A 21,474-nucleotide genomic window follows, 5' to 3' on the forward strand; every position below is an offset into this window, starting at 1 on the left:
TGTATCAAGCAAAATATGAATTATGTGTCCTCCACATCATGTCGGCCTAAGGAAGATCAAGTCGGCCTAAAGACCCTCATTCGACCCACAAGAAGGCTATATATAGAAGGAAGTCGAAGTCATTTGGAGCACTCACTCTCTCAAGCAATTTGATATCTTTTGGGAAGTGTTGGGAAGTGTTGGGGATGCGAAGTCTGCTGCCGGAAGGAGGAAAGAAGTGCGAGTTTGGGGGAGTCTCTAGAGAAGAGGAAAATCGAACTTTTGGTGCCTCTCTCTCTCTGTTTCGTGGTCTGGTTTAGGAGATCGAAGTCTCCTAGGGTTTTGCTGCTGCCGGAAGCTGCATGTTGCTCGGATCTGCTACATAGTAGAAGTTGTTGGAAAGGGTCGAAGATCTTGGAGGTTGACATGGTGTGGAGGGAAAGTCTAGTCTTGGTCTAGGGTGAAGAGTCTCAAAGAATACTATTGAAAGGAAGAATTACTTTGACTGGGTTTTCCCCTTGAGGGGGGTTTTTCCCTCGCATGTGCATATATCTTGTGTCTCTTGTTTTGTAATCTTCATGTATGTATAATAGCTTGATGAAACATAAGATAATAAGGAAGTAAAAGAAGCCAACATACTCACAAGTAATTGTCAAGATTAGAGAATCAAACCCTAATATAATATCTTTGATTTTCCAACACAAAAGAATGATTGACGTCCATTATAGTAGGTTTTAAAGAATCTTACGTGTCCCACTGACAGTGAATCATGCGACTCTTTGAGAATTTTGGCTTTAAATTTGGAATTTGAACTCAAATAAATTCTTCCCTTGTACCATAGAATATCGCTTTTCCATTCAAATTTTGAATATTGAGGAAGGTTATTGATTATAGCACTTGTTTCCAAATCTTTTGCATATTCGTGTCGAATCTCATTAAGTATTTGGGAACAACAACTGAAACTGCAAGTAATGATGTTTCTTCGTCTTTCCTAGACACAGCATCAGCTACTATGTTATCTTTCCCTTTCTTATGTAATATATCCATGTCAAAGGCAGCGATTTTTTTGATCCATTTTTGTTGTTCTGTAGATAGCGTTTTCTGTTGGAGGAGATGTTGAAGACTATTATGATCTGTTCGTATTAAGAACTTACTTCCCAAGAGATATTGTCTCCATTTGGCTAATGCATGCATAATAGCAAGCATTTCCTTGTTGTATGTAGACTTGAGACGTTCTTGCTTATTGAGCTTCCTGCTTTCAAATGCGATTGGGTGGCCATCCTGCATTAGTACTATTATGATAGCGTTTTCTGTTGGAGGAGATGTTGAAGACTATTATGATCTGTTCGTATTAAGAACTTACTTCCCAAGAGATATTGTCTCCATTTGGCTAATGCATGCATAATAGCAAGCATTTCCTTGTTGTATGTAGACTTGAGACGTTCTTGTTTATTGAGCTTCCTGCTTTCAAATGCGATTGGGTGGCCATCCTGCATTAGTACTGCTCCTATGCTAAAACCTAAAGCATCATACTCAATTACAAATGGTTTTGAGAAGTCTGTAGTTGCCAATACAGGGGCATTAGACATAACTACCTTCAAGGCTTCAAAACACTTTTCTGCTTCATCATTCCATTGAAATGGGTTCTTCTTTAGAAAGTTCTTTAGGGGTGCGGTTATGTGGGCACAAGTTTTTATGAATCTTCGATAATACCCAATCAATCCTAAGAATCCTCTTAGCTTGGAGATATTAACTGGTTTGGGCCATTCCCTTATAGCCTTGATCTTATTAAAATCTAGTTTTACTCCTTCCTTGGATATTATATGTCCAAGATACTCTACTTCTTCCTTCCCAAAAATGCATTTGGACTTCTTGGCATAGAACTGATGCTCTTCTAATATAGTAAGAACTTGCTCCAAATGTTGTAGGTGCTCCTTCCATGTTTTACTATAAATTAGAATGTCATCAAAGAACACTAACAGAAGCTTCCTTAGTTATGGACGAAATAGCTCATTCATAGTAGCTTGGAATGTTCCCGGTGCATTAGTTAAACCAAAAGGCATTACTTTAAACTCGTAATGACCTTCATGTGTTCAGAACGTAGTTTTTGCTACGTCTTCCAACCTTATTCTGATTTGGTAATACCCTGACCTTAAGTCCAATTTTGAGAAGTATTTAGTTGCATGTAGTTCATCCAACATTTCATCGATAAAAGGGATTGGAAATTTGTTTTTAATTGTTATTTTGTTTAGTCCTCGATAATCGACATATAATCTGAACGATCCATCTTTCTTTCGAACTAATACAACTATAGTAGCATATGGACTTCTAATTTTTGTGATAATGCCACATTTTTAAAAATCCTGGACTAATCTTTCAATTTTGGTGTTTAGATGATGTGGACATCGATACGGCTTGATGTTGATGGGATTTTATCCTGATTTGACTTCGATTGTATGCTCGATTTGTCTTTTAGGAGGCAACTTCATTGAAATATCTTGGAATACTTTTTCGTGCTTTTGAATTAGTTCTTGGACCTCCGGTGATTCTTCGTTGACGAGATTTGAAGTTAACATTTCTAATTGATGACACCGTACTAAATACATTGGTGCTCCCTTCCGGATCATTTTCATCATCTTGGATGATGATACAATTTTATTCTCAAGGGGCTAGAACCCATATAACTTGTATTTTTGCCCTTTCAATTTAAATTTATAAATTGCTTTTGATGGTTGGCAGAGGAAGTACCTAGGGTTTGAATCCATTGGATACCTAGGGCCACATCCACACCTAATGGTACAGTGTAGAACGAAGATTCTAGATTAAAGTCTTGAATCTGTAATTTGACTTTATGGCATTTCCCTACCTTTACAATTTTCTTACCATCAGCTACCATAACCTTCATGTTGGGCATGGGAAATGTGAAAATGTTAGGTCTTTTCACCATAGTTGAATCAAAAAATTGTGGGTGCTACAGGTATTGATCAGAACCATTACATTGCTTTTCTTGATATGTCCTTTTAACTTTAATGTCTGGGGCTACAATATACTTGTCATGGTTGATAATGACATTTGCGGAATATTCTCGTTATCTAGTTCTGGAGAATCCTCAATTTCTTCTATGTCTGATTTTTCACTGTCTGAATCATTAGTTGCCTCACATTTATACAGGTTCTTGGTTTATTTTCCTTTAGCACATCTATGTTTAGGGTCCCAATTTTCGCCACAATGTTTGCACTTGCCCTCTTTCATTCTTTGCATTTCCAAGTTAGTTTTTTCTCCTTCACGAAGATGTGGTGGAGCATAATTTGTGTTATCCGTGTTCGCGGATTGGGAAAATCTTCATCTCGAATATACTCTTTCAACTTTCGGCCACTGCATCTTTTCGTGCTTCTTTTCAGCAGCATTTGCCTTCTATCTGGATACCTTTATAGAAGTGATGTCATGAAGCTCAAGCTCAGCTTGGAGATGGGGTTTAAGTCTCGTGGTGCATGACTGAATGAGACAAGTTTCTTGTAATCCAGGTACTCGTGTAGCTAAAGTTCCCCATTCTCAAGTGTATTTGTCCACATCTCCTTTTTGTCGCAGTCTGGTGAGTGTCGAGAAGAACTCTTCTTCCTTGACACCTTGGAATCTTTTAAAGAATGCATTTTTGAATTTTCTCCAACTGATAGCAAGTGTCGTCTTTTTCCACCACATATACCAATTATATGCTTCACCTTTCATTTGCATGGATGCATCCCTAATCTTTTCATCATCACTGTCAATACCGTAAATCTTGAAATATTCTTTTGCTTTATTGAACCATGCAACATTGCACTTCTCGTTACCGTCAAATTTGGAGAGTACAAGTTTTTCTCTTCGTTGATATGTCGCTACTTTTGAAATAAAGAGAGGGTATTGATTAGCAAGCTGCATATTTGAGAATTGATTCTAGAGCTACATATTTTGAAAATTTGTGTTACTATTTTGTTGATGGGGTATGGACAATGCTTTTGAAGACTCGAGTTTCTCATGTGAGTCTGACGAGTTTGACAAATCCAGAGAATTGAGATGTTGAGTAGCTTCATTATTTTGGGGTATTTGATCGGGTGTAATCTTCAACTTGTCACAAATACAGGTCAACATCACCATTGCCTGACTATGATTCAGATTCACCGTATTTGAAAGGATTGCATGATCCTGTTTAAATTCGTTATGGTTCTGCTCGAGCTGACTCTATTCTCTTTGTTGTATCCTGGAGCTCCTTGATTTCGTTGGAATGTCCAGTAACCTTATTCTCAAGATAAATCATTTTTCTACTAAAATCGGCGATTGACATGGATGACGACATTGATCAGGTATGAGGTGGAGTATACTTATCTAGTTTAACCCTCTTCCTTAACTTGAACCTATTTTTTTAATTATTATTATTATTTTATATATATATATATATATATATATATATATATATATATATATATTAAATTAAATTAATTATATAATGAATTTGTTTTATATATTATATAGTATTACTTATATACTATATTGTTGTATACCCTTACGTTCCAACATTCCAATGGTGGAGTCGATCAGTTGAATAATTCGAGGAAGTCGTCATCAAGTTGACCCGAACGTGATCGAGGGTGTGTCATTGATACGATGCGTCGATCGAATCAGGTTGAATACGATGCATCGGTCGAATGGGTTGAATTGGGTTGAATACGATGTGTGTGTCGCTAATACGATGCTTCGATCGAATTGGGAGAATGGGTAATAGCAACGTAAGTCTTGCATGGTGATTAGTAGTAGGAGAACGAGATGGAACAGGACGTAGATATCAGTGGAACAGGATGTGGACAGAAGCGGACAGGGTGCGGACAGACAGAAGCAGAACAGGGTTGTGTAGCGCAGGAAGTGCTCCGAAGATTGACCTTGCTTTGATACCAACTGGAGCAAACACGCTCAGTAATTCGCAGAAGACATATTTTTATTAATACTTGAATGAATGAATGATGGTTTTTTACAAGGAAGGTCCTGGTTTAAATAAGCCCTTGGGAACCTTTTCGAGAAGGGGCATGAACTTTGATCGGTCCCCAATTACATAATTAATTAATTAGATAACATTGAGTCTTTGATAAGTCATTAAATGATGCGTTGATATGGTGAACTGCACGTTGTTTGGTGCATTGTTGCAGGTATGTATATATTTTTGCATGTGTATGCGTTGTATATGCTAGTGTGGACCGACTCAGGCGACCACAATGGGAGATCACAATGGCTGGAAACTGGTGCAATGAGTGTGGAACCATAGTTCAAATGTTGTTGTGCGTTGTTGCATACGCTGTACATGGAGGGCCCAACCGAATTTGAGGTATGTTGACTTTTTGAAGGCAATGTTGAATATGTTAGAACGTTGGTCGAAATGCCATTATAGACGCTAGTCGAAACATGGAAGTCATGCATTGAATGTATGTTGATTGGTATGATGTTGTATACTATATGGTGGTACCTGTTCCATACTATGTTGATTAAAAAAAAAATTGAATGTTGTGCGGTCATATGGTCTGAGACTATACACTTGTGTGTCCGTGGAATGAGACTAGGGCCAAACTGAGACCGCATTGACTGTTCTTGAATACCGTGAATCCTGACATGACTTGAGTCTTGAGTGAAGCTGTGAGCGTCGAAATGTACACTGAGTTTTTTTAATGAAAGTCGTATGGTGTTGTTTTTTAAATGGTAAATAGACATTATAGAAGGGCCAATATATATTAGTGTGTATTGTATGGTGAGGTGCTCACATATGTTAAGTGAATTAAGTGTGAAGAGCCCTTTACGTGATGGTTATGTTAAAGTGTGAATATGGTTCATGTATTCGAGAATCCTTTTATATGTTGAAGCCATGGTATATAATATGAGAGTGGGTGGAATTCTTATGGTATGAGTGGTGGACATGATACATGTTCATGATATATCTTATATGTTATATATGAGTGGTGAAACATTATGAGTGGTGGTATATATTAAAATATTGCCATAGTGTAACGTGAAGTTTTGCCATTTATATATTCAACAAGTTTCTTACCTAATTAAGAAGGAAAAAAGTAAGGCTACAAATATTTTGGAAATCAAAAGAACATAATCCTTTTTTGATGATGCATTCACTCATCTCCATTGTGGGAATAGTTCTCTCTAGCAAAGAGAACTATCATGAGTGGTCCCGGAAGATAAAACACACCTTGATTTTTAATGAGTTGTGGAAAGGGATGTGTGAAGGAGGAGACCATGCACCTGAAAAACCTACTTCAGACAAGATATCTTTCATTTGGGAAAATAAGAACAGCAAGGCCTATGCCTTGATTGCAGTGTCAATAAATGAAGAGGTGAGTCATTATTTTCTCCATTTTCAAATGCCTTTGAAGCCTTAACTTGAAGTTGTTCAATTGATGATCAAGTTGTTCAATCTTGAGTTGAAAAATGATGACCCTCTTGCCTTAGCATCAAAAATAAGATCCATTATGCATGACATAAAAGCCACCGATGTTGAAATAGATATTCTTCTCATAGCTTATGACAAGGCACTATATCCCACCTATTCACATTATCTCGAGCCACTGAAAGCAAGTGGCAAACTTAAGGAGATTTCATTTGACTCCCTTGAGAAGAAATTTGCTGGAAGAGAGAAGGATTTTGGGAAGAAGACAGCTCCTCAATCTTCTGAAGAAGTTGTGTTTCTTGCATAGAAAGAGAAGAATCATGCACAAGATTCTTCTAGAGGAAGAGGAAGGAATAATTTTAGAGGCAGGGGGGCAAAAATTTCCGAGGAGAAAGGTCTAATCTTCATTGCATAGGATGCAATATATATGGACATGATGTTTCCACATATAAGTTGCCTTGGGACAGAATCGAGCAGGAAAGAAATGAAGAAAAGGGTAAAACACCCGGTAAAGGGAAAGGAAAAGCACCCGAGTCCACCCATTATGTTGTGGCACGTTGCAACATTGGAGTAACTGAAGACTTATTCAATGCTTCACTTGCTTCATGGAAAGATGTTTAGTTGCTTGATTCAAGAGCAACTTGCCACATCACTTTCAAAAGAGATTTCTTTGAAGAGTTCACTAATAATGTTGATGGAGCAGTCTACTTTGCACACAAGTCAAAACTCAAGCCATCAGGGCTTGGCACCATTAGGCTCAAACTGCCTAGTCTTCCAGAGTTTTTTCTACATGATGTTTTATACCTCCCGGAGTTGAAGAGAAACTTGTTGTCTTTGGTCTGTTACCACTCAAACTAGCAGGGGACCTAAGGGGGATCCCTAAAGGGCAAATGCTAGACCAAAGGCAACAAATGGAGACTTAGCCCACTATCACCTCAGCTAAGGCTCTCTTCTATTTACGAACTTTCACTGATAGGAGTAGACCCAACATGTATGGAGTTACTAACGATAGATAATTCAATGGATATGAGTGACCCAAACAAACCATTTCCCAGAAAAGTTTGGAGGATGGAGCTTGCTTTCTTTCTAAGCAAGGTACTTATGTATTCTAAGGAAAGGAAGAGAGGATTTGAGGGTTAGGTTTATGGGATAACACTTGTGAAGGAGCTCCCTAATCCCTAAAATCCTTTGTTAGAATTGGTATCTCGGATGGTTCTTAAAGAATGATCTTTTCAAAGGTGTGGGACCACGGGGCCAAGTGGACCCGATCTAGGGTATGAGGAGAGTATATAGCAACCAATGATATTCTTACCCTATACAAGGTGGGGGAAAGGATCAAAAAAGAATTTCACTTGAAGATGTTGTTTTGACCCTATGAGGTACTAGCCTTGGGGATGGCAAGGCAAGTTTTGATCCCGAAGCTAGAGCTTGTCTTTTCTCCCAACTCCATCATCGGAATGGATTCAAAATTGGAGGAGAGCTTGAGGAAAGGCCAGAGCAGGAGACCCTAGGAGATCGAATTTTTTTATGGCTATGTTGTCGGGAAATTGATGCCCTAGGCACCCCACCTTGGCTAGACCTCGAAGGAGGTGAAAGAATATGCGTTTTAGTGACCACCCTTGGTAGATCGATGCCTTAATCTTTGGGAGAACGAAGACTATGATGAATATGAGTAGGATTTCTTGGTTTTCAATCAGGGAGGCCTCAAGATCACTTTGCTTGCCTTGTAGGTCAAGAAGGAGCGACCTCGCAGCTTTTATACTTAGATGTGCAAAAGGAATGGCTTATCAACGTCAAATTCTTTGATAGAATTACCCTAGGAGATTTCGCTCATATTACATGGCCCATACATTGAGAGATGCTATAATAAAGACAAATTCCACAATTTTAAGCAGTAAATGCATGCAGCAATTAGCCATAGAATAGCGAAAATCTCAGTCCAACGTATATGACAAAAGTAAACAAGAATAACATTAAAAAGCATGTACTTACATGTAATAGAGTATATCCAACCATTCACAATTGACAATAGAGAAGCTCCAAGAAAAGATAGACCAATATCCACACATCAAAACTCATCCATAAAGCTCCAATTCATCCTCTAGAAAAAGTGTGAAAATCTCAAGAGAGATAAGAGATCCCAACCAAAGTGATGATGAGCAAATGAGCTCATCTCACTTGTATTTATATACAACTTAGGAGTTCGAATTAGCCTCCTTGGCCTACATAAGCCCCAAAAATAAAATAATGTTCTAATAATACAACTTTTGGTGACAAGCCAACCAAACTAGCTCATAAATGAAAAAGTAAGCCTCTCATGAGGTCAAATAATAATCTATGCATGTAGGGCCCTCTAAGAGGCCGAATGAGGTCCATGGATGCCACAATGAAGAATAGGACCCTCAAAAGCAATGGACAAGGGATTGGCCCCTTATAACAACCTGTGGTGCCCAAAATGACATGTCGGGGCACACAAGTGTCCTCATGGGTCTCCAAACAAATCGAAGATGCCTGTAGAACACCTGCAAGGGCTAGAATGATGGTATAGGTGGTGCCACATCATCGTGCAAGTCCTGGACCATCAGCCAAATGTATGGTATAGATCTGGGGCCAACTGGGCATGATGAATCATGTGCATCATTCTCGTCCAATAAGTGAACCACGAGAAATCTCTGAATGGTTGTGGGGATCCATGGAGTGCAATTTGCTGCTGTGGAGACCCATGGCTCTCAACGCTCACCCTACATGTGCCAATGTAGCCCTCTAGAGGATTAGGACCCCGTATAGGGAGACCAAACCCAATATGGAAACCATATGCAATCCTGCATAAAATCCAATAAGTCCCCTAGCCTTCGAGTACAACAAGCCATTAGAGAAATTGAGTAAATGAGCTTACCAAATTATGGACCACGGGTGGGGACTTCATAATGGCATGCCCTTCCATAATGGGCTTCAAGATGTGCCAATGTCTCCTAAACTCCAAATGGGTTTAACCAATAATCGTATTAGATGGTTTCCACTTCTAAAGGGGATGATATAATAAAGGGGATGAGGTGGTGGCATGTGACCAATAGGTAAATGAAGTAGGGAATGAGAAGGGGCAGCCTTAGGTCACATGCTAGGGTACAAGGGTTGCTAATAAGAGGGAAGCCCACACTTGGGTTTATAATGTCTAGGAGGTAGCAATTATGGTACATGAGGTGCCTCGGCCTTGATTTTTCCACCCTTTTTTATATGCATTTTTCCTTTTTATGATTTTCTTTGATTAACTGCTCGGGGCTCAAGGGGTTAGAGCATGATGTATAAGATATAACAATGAATTCCCCCTTTAAGGTGGGGCGGTTCATCGCCCACAAGGGTTGGGACAATCATGGAATCCTATATGATGAAAAAGGCTCATAGAACCTGTAGGAACCTGGGTGATGGCCATGATGATGGGGTAGAGCTCGTGTATTAGCTTTTGCCCACGTGCTAAATATATTTGTCCCAACCATATTTTGCATTTTGTGGTACATTTTCCTGTTGAATGTGACGCTATATATGTTTTTATCCTTTTTTTAGCTGCATCAACCTTTGGGCTTCATTCCAGGCCATGACCCAAGGTGTGGGCAAAGGGAAGGGGCAAGCTAACCCTATATGAACCCAATGGAGGAATGTGGACCTAGGCGAGAAAAATGATGAATGGGGTAACAATGGATAGAAATAGGGCAATATAAGCGGATAAGGGATGGGACCACACAACCAAAATCAGGGTTTCCCGTGAAATACCATCCCTAGAACCAAATGGTCAGTATAAGAGATCCCACGAGACTAGAATCCAAGGTTAATTCCTAAAAGAGATCTAGGGAACAAAAGCACATACCTAGCCCATTCTTTCCATTGAACCCCTCATTACTCAATGCCCGAAAGTGTCCAAGATAAGCAAACTACAATACTGAATTTCCAAATAACAAGGCATACATTTAGATTTGGAAGGCCCACCTTCAAACATACGATCATGGCAGATGGGCGAGGGGCCACATGGCTGGCTTAGGTGGCGGAAAAGATGGCACAATGAGATCGCTGCTGGCTGCAAGGGGTTGTTGGCTGTCAGCTGAGAACCATCTTGGAGAAAAAAATTCTCCTACAGATATTACCCACAAAATGGTGGGTAACATGGTCCACATCCGCCAGCAAAGTTACTCCATTCACATATTTGATGGCAAGGTTGAGGTCAGAAAAGCATCAGATCACTCACTTGTCATGACTGGGATAGAAGAAGAAAGGATTTTGAGCAACAAGGAACCTTTGCACGTGCATAGAACTTTTCAAACAATTCTCACTATGATGAAGGTACATTTCCATCAAGTCTTTTATGGAATGCTAGATTTGGACACTTGAACTATGACAGCCTTCGTTTGTTAACGAAAAATGGTGTTATTGGTTTGCCTACAATCCCTAGGAAACTGAAGCAGTGTGATGCTTGTATCTTAAGAAAGCATAGCAAACAATCATTTCATGATTGTCATTCCAGAGCACATAGAATTTGAACTCATTCATTCTGATTTATGTGGCCCAATGCCTGTTCCTTCTGCAAATAGTAATAAACATATGATGACATTTATTGATGACTACACTAAAATGTGTTGGATTTATTTATTGAAGAACATATTTGAAGCTTTTGGAACATTCAAGAACTTTCATGCATGGATTGAAAATGATGCACAATCTCATACTGGCTCTATTCAGACTGATAATGGAATGAATACACTTCAAATGAATTTGAAAACTATCTCTACCGGCATGGGATCAAACATCAAACAATTGTGCCTTATAATCCCCAAAAGAACAGAGTAGCTGAAGGAATGAACCGAACAATCTTAAATATGATACGTTCCATGATGTTTTTCAAGAATGTTAGGCTGATGTTTTGGGATAACGTGGTTCTATGTGTTGTGTATATAAAGAATAGGTGTCCATCTAATGTTATCAAAAACAAGACTCCCTATGAAATGTGGTATGGCTACATTCCTTTGGTGAAGCATCTCAGGGTTTTTGGTTCCACTTGTTATGCCTTGATACCTAAGGAACAGAAAAACAAACTCAATGCAATCAGTCACAAATGTATCTTCTTGGGGTATTCAAATACCTTGAAAGTGTTGATTTGGGATAGCATCGGATGTGTTATAGGCCTCAAATTTCGCAGGGAGGCTTGGGCACATGTATTCAAAAGAACCCAGAAAGCGTTTTGGTAAATCCCACCCAGAAGTGATTTTATTAAAATAATTAATATTTTTAATGGGGTTTCCAAGTCTAAACTTAGGAAAATTAAAATATTAATGGATATTAATTTAATCAGGGGTGAAACTTCTAGAAAAAGACACGAATCAAGCCAAAACGATCTAAACCTTTCATTATGATTTAATCTAGACCATTGGTTGTCCAACAGGAAGATATAAGAAGGGGCTTGAGGGTCATTTGGAAGATACACAGAGAGATTGAGGAAATCGATTTTCTGAAGTGAGAAGTTCTCAAGAGGAAAAATCAATTGAAGAGATCTGTTGCAGTTGAGGAGCAGGGACAGAAGCTTCCAGAGAGAGAGATTCTCAGTCGGAAATACATCATCAGAGAGAGGCAGAAAGTGATCCAGTAGCTTTGACGCAAAGGCTGACGCAGGGCCAAAAGGGACACACAGAAGGAGAGAGAGAAAGTCGCAAATTAGAGCAGAGAGTCAGTTTCAGCTGTCGGAAGCCGAGGTGTGAGATCGAGAGGCTAAGAGCAGTGACTCTGGGCTACTATCGATTCCCCAGTTGGGTGACACTGTGCCTGAGAGGGTTGATGCTGGGACAGCGTAGAGGCAGCACAGAGATAGTGTAGGGCCTGCCAGGAGCACCTCATCCAGCAGTCGGAACAACCGGGATTTTCTAAGTGATTGTGTGAGGTAATCTCACTAAGTTTTCTGCCACTATTTCTCTCTGTAACTGAATAACCCTATGAGGTATTCAAAGATGTATTCAGAAATTGCAAATGCTTAATAATAATAAACCCTCAGAGTTGCTACCTGCATTGGGATTTTTCGAGGACATTTGTCCAAAAATAAAGGTGCCCTATGTGTTTGTATTTTCCTTGCTCAGTTTCTATGTTTCAGAATCATATTAAATTTGGTGTAGGTTGCTTTAGTAATTTACTTCAATGTTTCAAGAAGAAAACTAAAATAAGCTTGTAATGTAATTTACAATTTAGGTGAAGTAGATTCAATTGCTTGCAACAGGATTCTGGAGATTGTTAGATCTAGGAATTTTCACATGATATCAGAGTTGTTGATGTGAAACATGAAGAGAAAATCTAGCACTAATGCAAGGGCCAACTTGTTGCAGCAAGCAGCGGTTCGAATCCCCTAAGGGATAGCGCAGTTCTAGCCAGGAGGGTTGTGTTTTCGTGGGTGTCTCTCTCTGAGTGAGCCGACATAGAGGTAAGACTGCAGGATCGAGAATTTGCCGAGGCAAAGGGACGTACACAAAGCCACGTAGAGCTAGAGGGACGCAGATTTCTACAAGCTGAGTGCTGGGCAAAAAAGCCGTCAAATGGAAGAAGCAAATTGCATATTGAGGGAATATTTCCTCAGTGATTTCTTACCGAGGAAATCAATATTTCTCATTTAAGGAGCAACAGAGGAGAATCAAACTTACCAGCTCCATCAGGGAGTGCGTAAGCCAGCCTAGGAGCTAAGCAGTAGGGAGAAAGAGGGAGTTGTTCGACATTTTTTGGAAGATATGGCAACCAGTGGCTTGAGGGATCAGGATAGGTTGGACAGGGCTTCCAACTACGTCATCTAGAAGGCTAGAATGTCTTTCCTTCTAGATGAGCATGCCCTCAAGACGTATGTTGATAGTGTGGTAGTTGTCCCTACGGATGTAGATCCACTGAAAAAGTACAGATTTGAGATGCCTAAGGCGAAAAAGATGATCCTGGATGGAGTCAAGGATCACGTGGTGCACCACGTTGCTAGCAAAGGGACTGCTAAAGATATGTGGGATACCTTGGCCACATTGTATCAGGGATCTTCCGAGCAACGGAAGATGTACTTAGAGCAGAAGTTGCAATCTAATCAGATAGAGAAGCGAGAACGTGTGGATCCATTCCTCACGAAACTGAAGGAGACCCATGATGAGTTGTCCGCACACACCTCAGGATTCAGAGATAGTGGGAGTCGAGACTGGCTCTAAATTTCGTCTCATATGAATGCCAAGTCTTTGTCTAGAGTATCATCGGCAGAGCAGCATTGCCAAATTGGAATGATATGTGGGCAGCTCTGAAACAAGAAGAGATGATGAGAGACATGCTCAAGGTCAAACTTGACGGAAGCAGCAGTAGAAGTGGGTCGAAGCCCAAAGCAGAGGAGAAGGATAACGCAGCACTTGCATCAAAGGGACAGCAGGGGCAACAGAGATGAAAGAAGTACGTCTCCAAGGTGAAATGTTTCAGATGTGGCGAGATGGGCCACTATGTATCCTAGTGTCCTTTGAAGGAAAAGAACAAGGATGAGAAGCATGATCCTAAGGTTGCAGCCGCAAAGATTGAACAGGAGGAGTTTACCATGACAGCCAAGATACCTCTAGCAGGAAGTTGGGTTGATATAGAACTGTAGTTCGATAGAGCTACAGATGGGTAGGATCCTTGAGGAGCCCACCTCTTGGATCATCACCTTGCTATGGGAGCCTATGATCACGGGATGGTGGAGTTTCAATTGGTGCCATGGAGTGTTGATTCAATAGATGCAGTAGTTAGTAGCGCCAGAACGTGAGCAGCGCAAAGCAAAGAGGCAACAGTGCATGGAGGCACAATGCAGAGCTTCAGCAGCGCAATGGCTTTAGAGGATAGCGTGGGACTAGCAGCAGTCAGGATTTCAACACCGACGTGTATCCATTGTATACTTGTCCAGTTTTGGGTGTTTTCAGTTGCTTCTCTCAACAACTGAGTTGCAGTACAGATGTCGTGTTAGTAGTGGCAGTGCTAGTAGCATAGCAGATGCAACATTTGAGAAGGAGCTGCAGTACAGATGTAGCATTGGCAATGGCAGTGGCAGCGTCAAAGGCAGCACTACAGTAGCAGCAACAGTGGAGTAGTTGGTGGACAGCATGTCAGACATCAGCAGTGCAGAGGACGATGCTTCAGAGTCAAAGCAGTATGCAGTAGCAATGTATTGCTAGAGCACATTCCTCGCTAAGAGGGAGTGTTGATTTGGGGTAGCATCGAATGTGCTCTAGGCCTCAAATTTTGCAGGGAGACTTGGGCACATGTATTCCAAAGAACCCAGAAAGCGTTTTGGGAAATTCCACCCATAAGTGATTTTATTAAAATAATTAATATTTTTAATGGGGTTCCTAAGTCTAAACTTAGGAAAATTAAAATATTAATGGGTATTAATCTAATCAGGGGTGAAACTTCTAGAAAAAGACACGGATCAAGCCAAAACGATCTGAGCCTTTGATTAGGTCGTTGATTGTCCAATGGGAAGATATAAGAAGGGGCTTGAGGGTCATTTGGAAGATACACAGAGAGATGAGGAAATCAATTTTCCGAAGTGAGAAGTTCTCAAGAGGAAAAATCAATTGAAGAGATCTCTTGCAATTGAGGGGCAGGGATAGCAACTTCTAGAAATAGAGATTCTCAGTCAGAGATACATCAGTAGAGAGAGGTAGAGAGTGATCCAGTAGCCTTGACACAAGGCTAGAAGAGCCACGAAGAAGCAGTGCAGAAGGAGAGAGAGTCGAAAATCAGAGCAGAGAGTCAATTTCAGCAACCGGAAGCCGAGGTGTGAGACCAGGAGGCTAAGAGCAGTGACTCTGGGCTACTGATCGATTCCCCAGTTGGGTGACGTTGTGCCTTAGAGGGTTGACACTGGGACAGCGTAGAGGCAAGGCACAGATAGTGCAGGGCTTGGCAAGGGCACCCCATCCAACAACCAGAACAGCCGGGATTTTCTCAATGACTGTGTGAGGTAATTTCACTAAGTTTTCTACCAGTATTTCTCTCTGTCACTGAATAACCCTATGAGGTATTCAAAGATGTATTTAGAAATTGCTACTGCTTAATAATAATAAACCCTCAGAGTTGTTGCATCGGTTTTACCGCATTAGGTCTTTCCGGGGACATTTGTCCAAAAATAACGGTGTCCTATGTGTTTGTATTTTCCTTGCTCAATTTCTATGTTTCAGAATCATATTCAATTTGGTGTAGGTTGCTTCAGTAATTACTTCAATGTTTCAAAAAGAAATCTAAAATAAGCTTGTAATGTAATTTACAATCTAGGTGAAGTAGATTCAGTTGGTTGCAGTAGGATTCCAGAGATTGTTAGAACTAGGAATTTTCACACAAAGCATACCGTCTCTATGATGAAGTGAATAAAAAGTTTATAATATCTAGAGATGTGATCTTTCTTGAATCTTCCAAGACCGACAATGTTGTGGAGTGGCACCTTGATCGCTTGGATAGATTCGGACATGCAAAGTCCTTTCAAGAGTTTGATAATGAGATTCCACATTTTGAAGGGGGGGTTCCTATACTAATCAATCTATGGAATCTCCTTTTGAAGCACTCTCTCCCCTGCATGAAGCTCCAGTCACTAATGGCACTTTGAGGGATGTGATTGACTGAATTGGGAGACTAAATCTTGATTCAGCCCCATATCAATCAACTGAGCAGCTTGGGCCATCTCAGAAAGGTCCTCCAAAAGGGCTCACAAAGGCACTTGAAAGTGTTCATCATAATGAGGTTAGAAAGACATGAACAAGAAGCTCAACCAGAAATAATGGAGCTTATGTAGACAATCCTGTTTCACCTGTTGATATGGATGTTTCTTATGATTGTGAACTGAATTTGTCTACAAATTTAGAATCAACTCCCTTCAAAGAAGTCGCTTCTCATGATGAATGGAAATAAGTGATGCAAAAAGAATATGATGCTTTGATAAAGAATGACACCTGGAAGCTGGTTGATTCTCCATTGGGAACCAAAACCAAAAGGCTACAAGTGGGTCTTCAAGAACAAGTATAAAACAGATGGCTCACTTGACAAGAACAAAGCCAAGGTTGTGGCAAAAAGTTTTGCACAGAATGAAGGGTTCGGCTATGAGAAGACTTTTGCCCCCACAACAAAATGGGCTACCATCCGAACACTCTTTGCCTTGGAACCTCAGAACGGTTGGAAAGTCCATCAAATGGATGTAAAAATTGCTTTCTTGAATAGAGATTTGAAAGAGAATGTTTTTATGTCCCAGCCAAAAGGATTTGTTGTGAAGGGTCAAGAACATAAAGTATGCAAGCTTGTAAAATCCTTGTATGGCCTCAAGCAAGCACTTGAAACCTAGTAGGAGAAATTAACTAAGCATCTTCTGAAACTCAATTTCAAACATTATGATCTTGATGATGCAACATTGTTTGTCAAGAAAGTTGGCAAAACAGTTGTATATCTTGTGGTGTATGTAGAATATCTTTTGATGACAGGGAACAATGAAAGCTACATTGCATCCATAAAGAAGGAACTGAGGAAAGGTTTTGAAATCACAGATTTGGGCTGTATTCACTAATCCGAATTGGATCCTAAAAACTCTCTAAGTTTTCATGATTGTTTCAAATTATGCTAAAAGATTCAAGTCCTAGAAAAGATCAAAGCTATCAGAAGGAATCCTCATAACAATTGCAGTTGTGGCCAGAGCGGAGCAACGAGGACCCTCGTTCAAGCACGCAGACCGTTGGCCCATGGTAAAGCGCAATGGCACAAAACTGGCAAAACCGGAGGCTAATTCGGGAAATAGAGGTGGATTCTGATACGAAATTAACGCACAAAACTGGCAAAACCGAAGGCTAATTCGGGAAACAGAGATGGATTCTAATCGCTAATCGCGTATCGCAGGGCGTCCCCCTCAGTGAAGGAAAGCCCTAAAGCGCTTGGACCCAAAATCGCTATAAAATTCGGAAAAGTAATTGTTTCGGTTCCGTAGCGTGGGATTCCCCAAAACCGGCAGGATACCAGAAGGCTTCGAGGCGGTAAGCAGTTTTTGACTGAGTCCCGCCCAATGCCGTCCGCCGAAAGAGAGAGAAAACCGCCTACATCGGACGGGTAAACGTCGTGCAACTTGTCTACCCAATATGAAGGACGACCGTAGGATCTAGGGGGTCCAGATCGACGGCGGAGATACGTCCCGATGATTGACCGGAATCGACAGGTCAAAAAGCAAGATGACAAGGGATTTGAAGTCCGACATGGATGATGAGTTGGCAAACGATTCGTGTTCGCAGGCGATCTTGAAGCAAACAGATTTAACGGCCATTTGAATATGATTCAAGGAATCTGACACCCAGTTCGTTAGCAAACAGGTGGCCACCTCCCTGCGAGGCGTTACCCAGTGATGATGACGCAGAGCAGAGGAATTCGAACGGACAGAGGAAAGGAAACCAAAATATCGAGAAGTGGAAACAAGCAGTCAAAGAACAGACTGGCTTTAAAGCCATGAACTGACAAAAGCAGAACACAGAGGCGGACAGCGAAGAGACGCAGAAAGCTAATAGCAGAGAAGAGAGAGTAGAAACTAAGCTGACCTGAAGGCAGCATCGAGCCAGACAGAGCCAAAGAGAATCAGAGAGTCTATGTACTCCATTGAAGGCTTGAGAGGTTCAAGTAAACTCCTCAGCATAGGCCTGTCATACTACTATGACCCTCAGAGGTTGAGTTTCAGTAAGGAGAGTCTATGCACTCCATTCCTACTGACTTCATTCTGTTTAGTCAGTCTCGAATCGAGCTCACTGTTGTAAAAACTCTGCTTGAAAACATAATAGAGAGGCCACCACTTAAACGCTAGACTAGGAGACGTAGCCCAAGAGCACTGGGTGAACTCCTTATTAAACTTGTTTTGTTTACATGTTTGACTATTATGTTTTCTCTGACTGCTTCAGTGTCTATGTATTCTAGCAATCTTATCAATCCGTTGCATAATTAACATAGGCACATCCATGCACATGAGTCTGTAATACCTTTCATTCTTTGCCCTGAATAACTTCCAGATCAAGTGGTATCAGAGCAATAGGGTTACTAAGGTTAGACAAGCTTGTGCTGGATTTTGTTGTTGAATGCTAACTAGATCAAAGCTTAAATTAAGAGAAGGAGAATTGGTTGAAACTAACTCGGAAATTGGAAGACTCAGAAGAAAATCCCTTGGAATCAGACCCCCAGTTCATAGATAGTTTTATGTCCCTGAGATCCATGGTGGAGGAAATGTATAGGGACTTTAAGAAACATAGAGATGAAGATTCATTGAACTCCAAACAAGACAAAGGAGTAGAAGAATCTCTCCTCCATGACCACTCTAAAGGCAAAGGGAAAGAAGAAAATTTTCTCACACCTCCTAATAGCCCTGAAAATAAAAAGAAGACATCTTTGATTAAATTAGATGTTAAATTTGATTTACCAATATATGATGGAGAGTTGAATGCAAAGAAGCTAGATAATTGGATCAGACAGATTGATGTTTATTGCAGAGTGCAGAGCATTGACTCAGACAAGAGTAAGATTCAGCTGGCCAGCCTACGCCTTGGAGGAACTACCTTGGTATGGTGGAAAGGCAAGACACAAACTGACATGAAGAAACATGGTAAGATTCTTTCTGTCTGGAGTGAATTTGTTTCTGCAATTAAAAAGCAATTCTATCCACTAGCCTACATGCAGCAAGCCATGATGAGCTGGCAAACTCTTCGACAACTAAAAGGGAAAAGTGTACAAGGTTACACCCAAGAATTTAGGAAAAGAGCTTTGATTCTAAGAATTTCTTTAGACTCACGTGAGACTCTGTTGAAGTATATAGGTGGTCTACACAGCTACATGAGGCACACTATCCTCATGTTTAATCCCATTAGCATAGATGAGGTATCCGTTCAGGCTACGCATCTTTAAGCTAGAGGTAAGAATGGGAACCCAGAAGTTGGGGGATCATCCCAACCCACTGCAAGCAAAAATAAGGAGAAAAGAAAACAGAAATGGAAAGAGAGGAAGACAAACACTGTACAGAAGAGCAAGTCCTCATGCACTCACTGTAAGAAGGATGGGCATGATGATGAACACTGCTGGATTCTGCATCTGGAGCTGAAACCTAAGAAGTTCGAGGGCAAGAAGAAAAAGACTGCTGCAGCTATTCAAAAGGATTTGGGGTCAGACTTAGGAGATGAAGCAACAATTGCAGCCACAGGTATAAAAGGTAAAAATTCTGAAGCATCTACTAGTAATTCTGCACAATCTACTGATAATGAAGAAAATGAGAGAAAAAGATGTGAGCTTTTTCATATTTGAGTTATTTCCAATCATCAAAAGATTGATACTTTGTTTGATAGTGGCTCACAGGCAAATTTAATTTCTGAAGCAAGTGTAAAGAAGTTGGGATTACTCACCACACCTCACAAGAAACCATATCCATTAGGTTGGCTATGTGATAAAGCAAAGCTACAAGTGACTAGACAATGTAAACTTAAGTTTTCTTTTGGGTCAACGTTTGTAGATGAGGTTGAGTTAGATATAGTTCCTTTGGATATATGTGGAATTGTTTTAGAAAGTCTTTACTTGTATGATGGAAAAGCTATTTTCTATAGAGCTGAGAACAAGTATCTACTCGTTAAAGATGGAATCAAATATATTGTAAGAGCTCATAAGCTCAAGAATAATTATACTCTCATAAACTCAAAGCAGATGAAACGAATTGTAAATTCATGCAAACAATTTTCACTGATGGTTGTAAAGGAAAAGAAACCTAATAAAACCAATGTATTTGAGGGATGTGATGCTAAACAGCAAGCTGATTTAGAAAAAGTTCTTTTAGAATATGATGTATTGTTTGCTCCATTGCCTAACATCGGAACGTACAGGTTGTCCGCTTTAGAGAATGCAAAAATCAAGAAGCAGGTACAGGAGCTACTCGAGAAGGGACCTAGCACATCACCATGTGGGTCTCCAATTGTTTTGGTGAAAAAGAAAGATGGCTCGTGGAAAATGTGCATTGATTACCGAGCACTGAATAAGATAATGATCAAAAATCGCTATCCTCTTCCTCGCATAGATGATCTACTAGATCAGTTGAAAGAAGTTGTCTATTTTTCCAAGTTAGACTTGCATAGTGGCTATCATCAGGTCATAGTCGCAAAGCAAGATGCATGGAAGACTGCTTTCAAAACAAAGCAAGGATTGTATCAATGGCTGGTTATGCCTTTTGGCTTAACTAATGCTCCTGCTACTTTCATGAGAGTAATGAATGATGTACTCAGACCTTTTTCTTGATGATTTTGTTATTGTATATCTGAATGACATTCTTATATTTAGCAAAACGTGGGAAGAACATTTAAATCATGTTAAGCAAACACTAGATGTTTTAAAAAGAGAAAAACTTTATGTTAAACTCTCGATATGTGAATTTGGAAAAACATCTTTGAATTATTTGGGACATATAGTAGGGGGTGGTGAATTGAAGATAGATCCCTCTAAGGTTGCAGTGATTGTAAATTGGCCTAAACCCAAATCTGCTACAGAAGTTAGAAACTTCTTAGGAGCAGCATAATATTGGAGAAAGTTTATTTCTAACTTTTCCTTAATTGCAGCTCCCTTACATGCTTTAACAGGATTGAACAAGGTGTTTCAATGGGGAGGCAAACAGCAGAAAGCCTTCGACACCTTGAAAGAAAAAGATTAGTACAGCACCAGTACTAGCACTGCCCAATCTTCAAAGACCATTTGAGATTGAAACAGATGCCAGTGACTATGCCATGGGAGCAGTGTTGATGCAACACGGTAAACCCATATGTTATCATTCTGAAACATTTAATTCTGCAGTAGTTAACTATCCCACATATGATAAAGAATTGTATGCATTAGTACAGAGTGTGAAAAAGTGGAAACATTACTTAATGGGCAAAAAGACAGTTATACACACTGATCATCAACCCCTTCAATATCTACACTCCCAAACTAAGTTGCAGCAATCAAGACACTATAGATGGATGGGTTTTCTACAACAGTTTCATTTAGTCATCAAATATAAAAAGGGCATACACAATAAAGTT

The 21,474-nt window shown here is 40.1% G+C and overlaps 1 protein-coding gene across 1 annotated transcript in view; it reads right to left on the minus strand.

Annotated features, from left to right (window-relative positions):
- LOC149189861 (ATPase GET3B-like) overlaps positions 1 to 21,474 on the minus strand; it is a 235,447-nt gene that overhangs the window by 197,193 nt on the left and 16,780 nt on the right. The gene's annotated exons all lie outside the window — the stretch shown is intronic.

This window comes from Pinus tabuliformis, chromosome 3_1, assembly GCF_031772625.1.
Source record: "Pinus tabuliformis cultivar Carrire ecotype Pingquan chromosome 3_1, CPIR1, whole genome shotgun sequence".
Lineage (NCBI taxonomy): Eukaryota > Viridiplantae > Streptophyta > Pinopsida > Pinales > Pinaceae > Pinus > Pinus tabuliformis.